Source organism: Mus musculus, chromosome 16, assembly GCF_000001635.26.
Source record: "Mus musculus strain C57BL/6J chromosome 16, GRCm38.p6 C57BL/6J".
Classification (NCBI taxonomy): Eukaryota; Metazoa; Chordata; class Mammalia; order Rodentia; family Muridae; genus Mus; species Mus musculus.
In genome coordinates, this window is record NC_000082.6 from 14868383 (window position 1) to 14881305 (window position 12923).

Sequence of the window (12923 nt, forward strand, 5' to 3'; positions counted from 1 at the left end):
GGACATCAGTGAGAGGAGAGGCCCCTGGTCCTGAGAAGGCTCAATGCCTCAGTGTAGGAGAATCCCAAGACAGGGAAGCAGGAGTGGGTGAGTTGGTAAGCAGGGGGAGGGGGAGTGGGAGGGGGAGGGGGTTTTTTGGAAAGGAAACTAGAAAAGGGGATAACATCTAAAATGTAAATAAAGAAAATATCTAATAACAAATATATACACACTAAAAAAAAATGTGTTTGCCTGACATCACATCCACAGAGCCTCCAAGGAGAGCAGCAAATTGAATGCTGCTTGCACATCTATCTGCAGAGAGGAAGACGTGAAACTAAGGAGAAAACCCCAAGATATATGATGGCATCTCCAGTCAGAATAAGAATACTGAGCAATTTCTTGTCATTCATAGTTTAAAATAACAGTAAAGTCTAACCAAACTTAATGAATAAATGGTGAACTCAATGAGAAAATGAATGGTGCTCTCCTTTATACATTTTATATATTTAGGTTGGCTTAGGGGAATGATAAAATTAAATTTTCAGCTGTAAAGCATCACACACAAACAAAAATGCAGAAACTATTACCAGATCTCCTAATGAGTTTATATTCCGATCCCTGATGGTAGTGCACTCAGAGCAGTGTCTAAGGGCTAAAGCCTTTACTTTCCTTGCTACTCATCTCTGAAGGACGGTCAGACAAGAATCTTGCCATCCTTCCTGGTCTGAGTAATTCTCACACAGAAGTGTACACTGAACAATTCGGCTCTATTTAGCTTATTTGTGATTTTCACGTAAGTGAACCTCTGTATTATTCTATCCTTTTTAAAAAATTAAACAATTTCCTACATATTGTGTTCAGTGATTCCCTAAGTTTTTCTCAAACTTAGAAGGTTCATGCCCTCAAAGAGAAAGGTGCAGTCTGAGCACAGGTGTTTGCAGAAGAGCAGGGCATGCAATCAGGTTAAAAGTGTACAAAACAAAGCGAAAAACACTGAGGAAATAGAAACAAATGTGGTAAAAAATCCTATGACTCATGACATAAAGGGCACCTACCTCAGACAGGATGTTGTATGTCTTTGTAGCAGCCTACAGTTTACATCTGTACCCACATATTTTAGGGCAGAAGCTGGAAGTATGGAGATTGCAGTTCAGATGCTCAAGGCCAGTGGTCATTCTGCCCAGGTGCATACTTCAAAGCTCCATCCTTATCAGTAAACTATCACAATCCAGTCCTAGAGAATCACAGAGCCTGAAAATAGCAGTTGTGCTACCAGAGGTCAGTAATAAAAAACTGATGATCGATAAACAGAAACCAACACACCTGCGGTTAATTCATGCTTTGCTGAACCATTTGAGATAGAAGCGCATAGTAAATATAGTTAAGAAATCAAATCCCAAGGAGGTTAAAATCGGCAGTTTGATTTGCTTCTACATTTCCCTCAAAGGAGTCTGAGACTTTTGAACTCAATGAAGTGGGTGCTTTGGTGTACTTAGTGCACAAGTGGCTACAGCACAGAATTCACTGTTAGAGCCTAGAAAGTGGAAAAGACAGAAAACTAACATTAAGAGGAGCAATGTGCAGAGCAAGAAGCTCAACAAAGAGTACAACAACTGAATAACTCAGTGAAGAACTTTGCAAAGAGATCAGGGAAATCTCTCTGTGCTTAGCAACCAAATCTCCACGGCTTTACAGAAAGCGAACTATGTTGAGGATTTTTGTTTCTAGTTTGTTTGCTTGTTTGTTTGCCTGTTTTGCCCTTGTTACCAGTTGCGTGATCTGGGGATCTTTAGTAAACAGATCAAGATTTTAACAAAGCATGTGACCAGATGTCTCCCTTATCTCTTTGGAAAGATGTGATATGTGAGCAGTAGAACCTAAAGCCAAGGGCTGATGAATGAGGTCAAGGTCACCTCTCAGGGCAGTTTCCAGCAGGAGCAGCAGCTGTTCTCATCCTCTTACTCAATTAGAAGGAAGACTAGGTGAATCACAGAATGCAGTTGAGGAACAAGAATGTGGGCAAGGATAGCAGAGTACCAGAGCACATTTAACAGTTGAGCATAAGACAGATTATGCAAGACTTCATATCTTAAAAATATAAAAAAGCAGAAGATAATTTTGCAAATGTTAATAGGAACACCCAGTTTACTTCAGCTCTTGTGTAAAATATGTGTGCATTAAAATTAAAATTAATTATTTATTAATTTTCTAATAATAGCCTAAGTCTTTGGTGTGATATAGCTCAGCTATTAAAGTACTTGTCATTCAAGAAAAATTCCCAAAGCCTAAAAGAATACAGGATAGGCATTGCCCCTCTCCTGTAATTCCAACCTAGGAAGGCAGAGACAGGATTTCCAAGAGCTGGGAGCTGGTAGATGGGTTTGCTTGAGAGACCCTGTTTCAAAGGATCAGGTAGAAGAGCAATAGAGAAAAAGCTTCACTATCAACTCCAGGCCTTGAGAACATGAACACACATGATCACACACTTGAACTCGCACATTTATAGCCATGCACACCATACATACCTACACTTGAAAAAGGGATTATTTGAAATAAATGTTTCAAATGCTCTTTACATTATAAAATGTCAGTGGTCTTCTTGTCCTTTGTAGAATCAGGGGATAGATACCATCTGTCCCTGTATCCTAAAGCATTAGCACCTCACATTGTATTCTTTTTACTGTGCTGAAGATACATAAACATCACAACATTGCTACTGCTGGACTCTGGTTTGTAGGCTAGAGTCTCATTTTGTGTTTGTGTGTGAAGCAAAGAGTTGGGATGAGGGCACTGGTTAGTGGGAGGACCTGAGTTGGATTTTGCTTTGTGAGTAAAGGCAAACTTTTCCTGAAAATAAAAAGCTTCAACAAGGCACTACCTAGATGATGTTTATGTCAAACAAGACTCAAATGAACAGCAGTAAGATACCTATCTGGGAGCCCCGGACAATCCCACATTGGTGCTTCTCTCTGCTTCCTTTCATACACACACTCCCTATGCCTCACCATCTGTCTTCATCACAGGATCAAGGTAAGTGAGTTTAGGCAGACTGTATGGCCTCATCTGACCTGATAGTTGTCTATCATGCTGAGGCTGGAAAGTGATACCTATTTGACAAAGGTAACCTTGACATATGTTCTTTGCTCCACAGGGATACCTCAATTGTGCTAATAGTACCAAATTTTATAGCACATATTATCCAATTTTTCAAAGACATCCACTTCTACCTCCTTTGTCTTTTTATGAAAATAGCCAGATCACAAGGCAGCAGGTGCTGCTCACTTGAGTATTTATATTTCACTATAAAACTCCGTCAAGCCACATGCCAGCCAAGAAAGCCAGTCTTGTGCACATCCACATTTGTGCCTATACTTTGTGTGTCCTCTGATTTGAACTATGTATAAATGTATTGTTGATTTTGATGAATTTCCTTAATTTTAAGCTTTATCTTGAGAGATTTTAGCAGCTTAGATGAAGGAACAATCAATCAGCCTGAAGCAGTGACTCATAACCAAACACTCTAACAAAACACAAATATTTCCAGATATAGTCTATGTGAAAAAGCAACAAAATCAAAGCTGTTGTCCAAAGTACAGCACACACACACACACACACACACACACACACACACACCATACCACCTTCCTTCTCCCTTGGAAAGAATTATAAAGGTCTGGAAGTTCTAGGACAAGAAGTCATCCTGAAAAAATTACAACTATATCCTATACCCAATGCCTATGTTTAGCCCCAAGGATGTTGCTATGTATTATAAAGAACACGATTGCCATCATCTCTTCTATACACATTTGTCTGTATATGAATATATATACATTTGTATAATATTGAGGCCACCAAGTATCCTGATTTACCATTGTCCACTTTATGCAATTGAATCCAGAGCTAGGCTAGACACCAGAAAGTCCCAGCAATTCTTCTGTCTCCACCCCTCATAGTTTTGGGGTTACATGTCTGACTTTTTTACATGGGTGCTGGCATCTGAACTCAGATCCATGCTTACTCAGCAAGTGCTCTGATGCCCTGAGCATATCTCCTACACCAAACACAACAATTTTGGATATTAGCTATATAAAGATATGATGAGCTAATGACATCTTCACAGTGTGAAGTTCTTCTTTCATTAATCATCTTTAGAGGAAGGGAGGAACGCCTCCTCAGTCACCAGGAAATCCTCAGGAATTAATTGTTTATACCCTGCACATCCTGGCATTTGGCCGTCTATAATAAACTTTCATTTTGCTGAGGACTTCCTTATAGCAAAATAAAATTTCATATTACTTTAAGGATAATCATACAAATTTACCACCCTTTTTTTTCTTTTTACTGTCAAATTGTACCATATAGTTTCTTTTTTTTTTTTTCCATTTTTTATTAGGTATTTAACTCATTTACATTTCCAATGCTATACCAAAAGTCCCCCATATCCACCCACCCCCACTCCCCTGCCCACCCACTCCCCCTTTTTGGCCCTGGTGTTCCCCTGTACTGGGGCATATAAAGTTTGCAAGTCCAATGGGCCTCTCTTTCCAGTGATGGCCGACTAGGCCATCTTTTGATATATATGCAGCTAGAGTCAAGAGCTCCGGGGTACTGGTTAGTTCATAATGTTGTTCCACCTATAGGGTTGCAGATCCCTTTAGCTCCTTGGCTACTTTCTCTAGCTCCTCCATTGGGAGCCCTATGATCCATCCATTAGCTGACTGTGAGCATCCACTTCTGTGTTTGCTAGGCCCCGGCATAGTCTCACAAGAGACAACTATATCTGGGTCCTTTCAGCAAAATCTTGGTAGTGTATGCAATGGTGTCAGCGTTTGGATGCTGATTATGGGGTGGATCCCTGGATATGGCAGTCTCTACATGGTCCATCCTTTCATCTCAGCTCCAAACTTTGGCTCTGTAACTCCTTCCATGGGTGTTTTGTTCCCAAATCTAAGGAGGGGCATAGTGTCCACACTTCAGTCTTCATTCTTCTTGAGTTTCATGTGTTTAACAAATTATATCTTATATCTTGGGTATCCTAGGTTTGGGGCTAATATCCACTTATCAGTGAATACATATTGTGTGAGTTTCTTTGTGAATGTGTTACCTCACTCAGGATGATGCCCTCCAGGTCCATCCATTTGGCTAGGAACTTCATAAATTCATTCTTTTTAATAGCTGAGTAGTATTCCATTGTGTAGATGTACCACATTTTCTGTATCCATTCCTCTGTTGAGGGGCATCTAGGTTCTTTCCAGCTTCTGGCTATTATAAATAAGGCTGCTATGAACATAGTGGAGCATGTGTCCTTCTTACCTGTTGGGGCATCTTCTGGATATATGCCCAGGAGAGGTATTGCTGGATCCTCCGGTAGTACTATGTCCAGTTTTCTGAGGAACCGCCAGACTGATTTCCAGAGTGGTTGTACAAGCCTGCACTCCCACCAACAATGGAGGAGTGTTCCTCTTTCTCCACATCCACGCCAGCATCTGCTGTCACCTGAATTTTTGATCTTAGCCATTCTGACTGGTGTGAGGTGGAATCTCAGGGTTGTTTTGATTTGCATTTCCCTGATGATTAAGGATGTTGAACATTTTTTCAAGTGCTTCTCTGCCATTCGGTATTCCTCAGGTGAGAATTCTTTGTTCAGTTCTGAGCCCCATTTTGTAATGGGGTTATTTGATTTTCTGAAGTCCACCTTCTTGAGTTCTTTATATATGTTGTATATTAGTCCCCTATCTGATTTAGGATAGGTAAAGATCCTTTCCCAATCTGTTGGTGGTCTTTTTGTCTTATTGACGGTGTCTTTTGCCTTGCAGAAACCTTGGAGTTTCATTAGGTCCCATTTGTCAATTCTCGATCTTACAGCACAAGCCATTACTGTTCTGTTCAGGAATTTTTCCCCTGTGCCCATATCTTCAAGGCTTTTCCCCACTTTCTCCTCTATAAGTTTCAGTGTCTCTGGTTTTATGTGAAGTTCCTTGATCCACTTAGATTTGACCTTAGTACAAGGAGATAAGTATGGATCGATTCGCATTCTTCTACACGATAACAACCAGTTGTGCCAGCACCAATTGTTGAAAATGCTGTCTTTCTTCCACTGGATGGTTTTAGCTCCCTTGTCGAAGATCAAGTAACCATAGGTGTGTGGGTTCATTTCTGGGTCTTCAATTCTATTCCATTGGTCTACTTGTCTGTCTCTATACCAGTACCATGCAGTTTTTATCACAATTGCTCTGTAGTAAAGCTTTAGGTCTGGCATGGTGATTCCGCCAGAAGTTCTTTTATCCTTGAGAAGACTTTTTGCTATCCTAGGTTTTTTGTTATTCCAGACAAATTTGCAAATTGCTCCTTCCAATTCGTTGAAGAATTGAGTTGGAATTTTGATGGGGATTGCATTGAATCTGTAGATTGCTTTTGGCAAGATAGCCATTTTTACAATGTTGATCCTGCCAATCCATGAGCATGGGAGATCTTTCCATCTTCTGAGATCTTCCTTAATTTCTTTCTTCAGAGATTTGAAGTTTTTATCATACAGATCTTTCACTTCTTTAGTTAGAGTCACGCCAAGATATTTTATATTATTTGTGACTATTGAGAAGGGTGTTGTTTCCCTAATTTCTTTCTCAGCCTGTTTATTCTTTGTATAGAGAAAGGCCATTGACTTGTTTGAGTTTATTTTATATCCAGCTACTTCACCGAAGCTGTTTATCAGGTTTAGGAGTTCTCTGGTAGAATTTTTAGGGTCACTTATATATACTATCATATCATCTGCAAAAAGTGATATTTTGACTTCCTCTTTTCCAATGTGTATCCCCTTGATCTCCTTTTGTTGTCGAATTGCTCTGGCTAATACTTCAAGTACTATGTTGAAAAGGTAGGGAGAAAGTGGGCAGCCTTGTCTAGTCCCTGATTTTAGTGGGATTGCTTCCAGCTTCTCTCCATTTACTTTGATGTTGGCTACTGGTTTGCTGTAGATTGCTTTTATCATGTTTAGGTATGGGCCTTGAATTCCTGATCTTTCCAAAACTTTTATCATGAATGGGTGTTGGATCTTGTCAAATGCTTTTTCTGCATCTAACGAGATGATCATGTGGTTTTTGTCTTTGAGTTTGTTTATATAATGGATTACATTGATGGATTTTCGTATATTAAACCATCCCTGCATCCCTGGAATAAAACCTACTTGGTCAGGATGGATGATTGCTTTAATGTGTTCTTGGATTCGGTTAGCGAGAATTTTATTGAGGATTTTTGCATCGATATTCATAAGAGAAATTGGTCTGAAGTTCTCTATCTTTGTTGGATCTTTCTGTGGTTTAGGTATCAGAGTAATAGTGGCTTCATAAAATGAGTTGGGTAGAGTACCTTCTACTTCTATTTTGTGAAATAGTTTGTGCAGAATTGGAATTAGATCTTCTTTGAAGGTCTGATAGAACTCTGCACTAAACCCATCTGGTCCTGGGCTTTTTTTGGTTGGGAGACTATTAATAACTGCTTCTATTTCTTTAGGTGATATGGGACTGTTTAGATGGTCAACTTGATCCTGATTCAACTTTGGTACCTGGTATCTGTCCAGAAATTTGTCCATTTCATCCAGGTTTTCCAGTTTTGTTGAGTATAGCCTTTTGTAGAAGGATCTGATGGTGTTTTGGATTTCTTCGGGATCTGTTGTTATGTCTCCCTTTTCAGTTCTGATTTTGTCAATTAGAATGCTTTCCCTGTGCCCTCTAGTGAGTCTGGCTAAGGGTTTGTCTATCTTGTTGATTTTCTCAAAGAACCAACTCCTCGTTTGGTTAATTCTTTGAATAGTTCTTCTTGTTTCCACTTGGTTGATTTCACCCCTGAGTTTGATTATTTCCTGCCGTCTACTCCTCTTGGGTGAATTTGCTTCCTTTTTTTCTAGGGCTTTTAGATGTGTTGTCAAGCTGCTAGTATGTGCTGTCTCCCGTTTCTTCTTGGAGGCACTCAGAGCTATGAGTTTCCCTCTTAGAAATGCTTTCATTGTGTCCCATAGGTTTGGGTACGTTGTGGCTTCATTTTCATTAAACTCTAAAAAGTCTTTAATTTCTTTCTTTATTCCTTCCTTGACCAAGGTATCATTGAGAAGAGTGTTATTCAGTTTCCACGTGAATGTTGGCTTTCCATTATTTATGTTGTTATTGAAGATCAGTCTTAGGCCATGGTGGTCTGATAGGATACATGGGACAATTTCAATATTTTTGTATCTATTGAGGCCTGTTTTGTGACCAATTATATGGTCAATTTTGGAGAAGGTCCCATGAGGTGCTGAGAAGAAGGTATATCCTTTTGTTTTAGGATAAAATGTTCTGTAGATATCTGTCAGGTCCATTTGTTTCATAACTTCTGTTAGTTTCACTGTGTCCCTGTTTAGTTTCTGTTTCCACGATCTGTCCTTTGAAGAAAGTGGTGTGTTGAAGTCTCCCACTATTATTGTGTGAGGTGCAATGTATGCTTTGAGCTTTACTAAAGTATCTCTAATGAATGTGGCTGCCCTTGCATTTGGTGCGTAGATATTCAGAATTGAGAGTTCCTCTTGGAGGATTTTACCTTTGATGAGTATGAAGTGTCCCTCCTTGTCTTTTTTGATAACTTTGGGTTGGAAGTCGATTTTATCCGATATTAAAATGGCTACTCCAGCTTGTTTCTTCAGTCCATTTGCTTGGAAAATTTTTTTCCAGCCTTTCACTCTGAGGTAGTGTCTGTCTTTTTCCCTGAGATGGGTTTCCTGTAAGCAGCAGAATGTTGGGTCCTGTTTGTGTAGCCAGTCTGTTAGTCTATGTCTTTTTATTGGGGAATTGAGTCCATTGATATTAAGAGATATTAAGGAAAAGTAATTGTTGCTTCCTTTTATTTTTGTTGTGAGAGTTGGCATTCTGTTCTTGTGGCTGTCTTCTTTTTGGTTTGTTGAATGATTACTTTCTTAGTTGTTCTAGGGCGTGATTTCCGTCCTTGTATTGCTTCTTTTCTGTTATTATCCTTTGAAGGGCTGGATTCGTGGAAAGATATTGTGTGAATTTGGTTTTGTCGTGGAATACTTTGGTTTCTCCATCTATGGTAATTGAGAGTTTGGCCGGGTATAGTAGCCTGGGCTGGCATTTGTGTTCTCTTAGTGTCTGTATAACATCTGTCCAGGCTCTTCTGGCTTTCATAGTCTCTGGTGAAAAGTCTGGTGTAATTCTGATAGGCCTTCCTTTATATGTTACTTGACCTTTCTCCCTTACTGCTTTTAATATTCTATCTTTATTTAGTGCATTTGTTGTTCTGATTATTATGTGTCGGGAGGAATTTCTTTTCTGGTCCAGTCTATTTGGAGTTCTGTAGGCTTCTTGTATGATCATGGGCATTTCTTTTTTTATGTTTGGGAAGTTTTCTTCTATTATTTTGTTGAAGATATTAGCTGGCCCTTTAAGTTGAAAATCTTCATTCTCATCAATTCCTATTATCCGTAGGTTTGGTCTTCTCATTGTGTCCTGGATTACCTGGATGTTTTGAGTTAGAATCCTTTTGCATTTTGTATTTTCTTTGACTGTTGTGTCGATGTTCTCTATGGAATCTTCTGCACCTGAGATTCTCTCTTCCATTTCTTGTATTCTGTTGCTGATGCTCGCATCTATGGTTCCAGATCTCTTTCCTAGGGTTTCTATCTCCAGCGTTGCCTCACTTTGGGTTTTCTTTATTGTGTCTACTTCCCCTTTTAGTTCTAGTATGGTTTTGTTCATTTCCATCACCTGTTTGGATGTGTTTTCCTGTTTTTCTTTAATGATTTCTACCTGTTTGGCTGTGTTTTCCTGCTTTTCTTTAAGGGCCTGTAACTCTTTAGCAGTGCTCTCCTGTAATTCTTTAAGTGACTTATGAAAGTCCTTCTTGATGTCCTCCATCATCATCATGAGAAATGTTTTTAAATCTGGGTCTAGATTTTCGGTTGTGTTGGGGTGCCCAGGACTAGGTGGGGTGGGAGTGCTGCGTTCTGATGATGGTGAGTGGTCTTGATTTCTGTTAGTAGGATTCTTACGTTTGCCTTTCGCCATCTGGTAATCTCTGAAGCTAGCTGTTTTAGTTGTCACTGTTAAGAGCTTGTTCTTCAGGTGACTCTGTTAGCCTCTATGAGCAGACCTGGAGGGTAGCACTCTCCTTAGTTTCAGTGGGCAGAGTATTCTCTGCAGGCAAGCTCTCTTCTTGCAAGGCAGGTACCCAGATATCTGGTGTTCGAACCAGACTCCTGGCAGAAGTTGTGTTCCACTCACTAGAGGTCTTAGGATCACGTGTGGAATCCTGTGTGGGCCCTTGCGGGTGTCAGGCGACTCAGCTGGCAAGGTAGCCCGGGGCTCGAGTGGAGTGGAAGGGGTTTGTGCCCCAGATCAAGCCCGGGTAGCCTGCTTCCCTATGTACTGCAGTCTCAAGTTCCGCGCGATTGGATTGGGGCAGGCGCTGTGTTCCACTCACCAGAGGTCTCAGGGTCCCGTGGGGAGTCCCGTGTGGGCCCTTGAGGGTGTTGGGCAAGACTCTGCTGGCAAGGAAGCCCGGGGCTCCACCATATAGTTTCTAATTTTGTTTGGTTTGTTTTTTCTCTTGTTTTGTTTTTAACCTCCCTTGAGAACACGCATGTATTGGGAGCTTCAGCTTTTAGACTCTACAGTTTCTAAAGTTTTAGTCTAGGAGATGCTCTATCTTATTCTTTGCAATGCTCCTATGTTTGAGATTTTTGAAGGGCACTAGCATAGGCAGAACGCGTGCATAAAGGAGATATGACTCCAAAGGCCACTGTCAACTCTGAGACTGATAACTATTGTTAACTTGATTGAATTTAAAATCACCAAGGAAACACTTCTGAGTATGTCTGTGATCAAGTTTAATGTTCAATAACAGGGTTCAGATAAAGCATCTTCAGCTATTAGGTCAGCTTAATTAAGGAGATACTTCACACTTGGCACTGTGACACTAGGGAAAGTACTTTTAATGCAATATCCCAGCCATCAAAGACTGAGAGGTATAAAATTTGGATTTATTGGAAAAGAGAGAGCCTGTTCTTAGGACAGAATATGCACTAAAGAAGCCTGTCTTCCCAGGTTCAGTGCTATAGCATACAGAAACCACTGAAGCTATAGTAGAAGGGGTCAGACTATAGTCTGAGATAACAGCAGCAATCTGCAGTTAATACATGATGCTAGTTTTGTAGGCGTTCAAAGTTCGAGGAGGTACCTACCCAGTCTGCAAAAGCTGTTGAGGACAAGCAACATGTGGCAGCCTTATATATATGTAAATAGATGTTGAGAGGCCACTGGGTGACTGTAAAAGTAAGTTCTAATTAGAAATGGTACTTTGTTGAATAGGTAGGGAGAAAGTGGGCAGCCTTGTGTAGTCCCTGATTTTAGTGGGATTGCTTCCAGCTTCTCAACATTTACTTTGATGTTGGCTACTGGTTTGCTGTAGATTGCTTTTATCATGTTTAGGTATGGGCCTTGAATTCCTGATCTTTCCAAGACTTTCATCATGAATGGGTGTTGGATTTTGTCAAGTGCTTTCTCCTCATCTAACGAGATGATCATGTGGTTTTTGTCTTTGAGTTTGTTTATATACTGGATTACGTTGATGGATTTCCATATATTGAACCATCCCTGGATCCCTGGGATGAAACCTACTTGGTCAGGATGGATGATTGTTTTGATGTGTTCTTGGATCCAGTTAGCGAGAACTTTATTGAGGATTTTTGCATTGATATTCATAAGGGAAATTGCTCTGAAGTTCTCTTTGTTGGGTCTTTTTGTGGTTTAGGTATCAGAGTAATTGTGGCTTCATAGAATGAGTTGGGTAGAGTACCTTCTGTTTCCATTTTGTGGAATAGTTTGTGAAGAATTGGGATTAGATCTTCTTTAAAGGTCTGATAGAACTCTGCACTAAACCCATCTGGTCCTGGGCTTTTTTTGGCTGGGAGACTATCAATGACTGCTTCTATTTCTTTAGGGGATATAGGACTGTTTAGTTCATTAACCTGATCTTGATTTAACCTTGGTACCTGGTATCTGTAGAGAAACTTGTCCATTTCATCCAGGTTCTCCAGTTTTGTTGAGTATAGCCTTTTGTAGAAGGATCTGGTGTTTTGGATTTCTTCAGGATCTGTTGTTATGTCTCCCTTTTCATTTCTGATTTTGTTAAATAGGATGCTTTCCCTGTGCCCTCTAGTGAGTCTGGCTAAGAATTTATCTATCTTTGTTGATTTTCTGAAAGAACCAGCGCCTCGTTTGGTTGATTCTTTGAATAGTTCTTCTTGTTTCCACTTGGTTGATTTCACCCCTGAGTTTGATTATTTCCTGCCATCTACTGCTCTTTCGTGAATTTGCTTCCTTTTGTTCTAGAGCTTTTAGGTGTGTTGTCAAGCTGCTAATGTGTGCTCCCTCTAGTTTCTTTTTGGAGGCTATGAGTTTTCCTCTTAGAAATGCTTTCATTGTGTCCCATAAGTTTGGGTATGTTGTGGCTTCATTTTCATTAAACTCCAAAAGGTCCTTAATTTCTTCCTTTATTCCTTCCTTGACCAAGGTATCATTGAGAAGAGTGTTGTTCAGTTTCCACGTGAATGTTGGCTTTCTATTATTTATTTTGTCATTGAAGATCAGCCTTAGTCCATGGTGATCTGATAGGATGCATGGGACAATTTCAATATTTTTGTATATGTTGAGGCTTGTTTTGTGACCAATTATGTGGTCAATTTTGGAGAAGGTACCATGAGTTGCTGAGAAGAAGGTATATCCTTTTGTTTTAGGATAAAATGTTCTGTAGATATCTGTTAGATCCACCTATTCAACATTGTACTTGAAGTCCTAGCCAGAGCAATTTGACAACAAAAGGAGATCAAGGGGATACAAATTGAAAAGGAAGAAGGCAAAATATCACTTTTTGCAGATGATATGATAGTACATATAAGT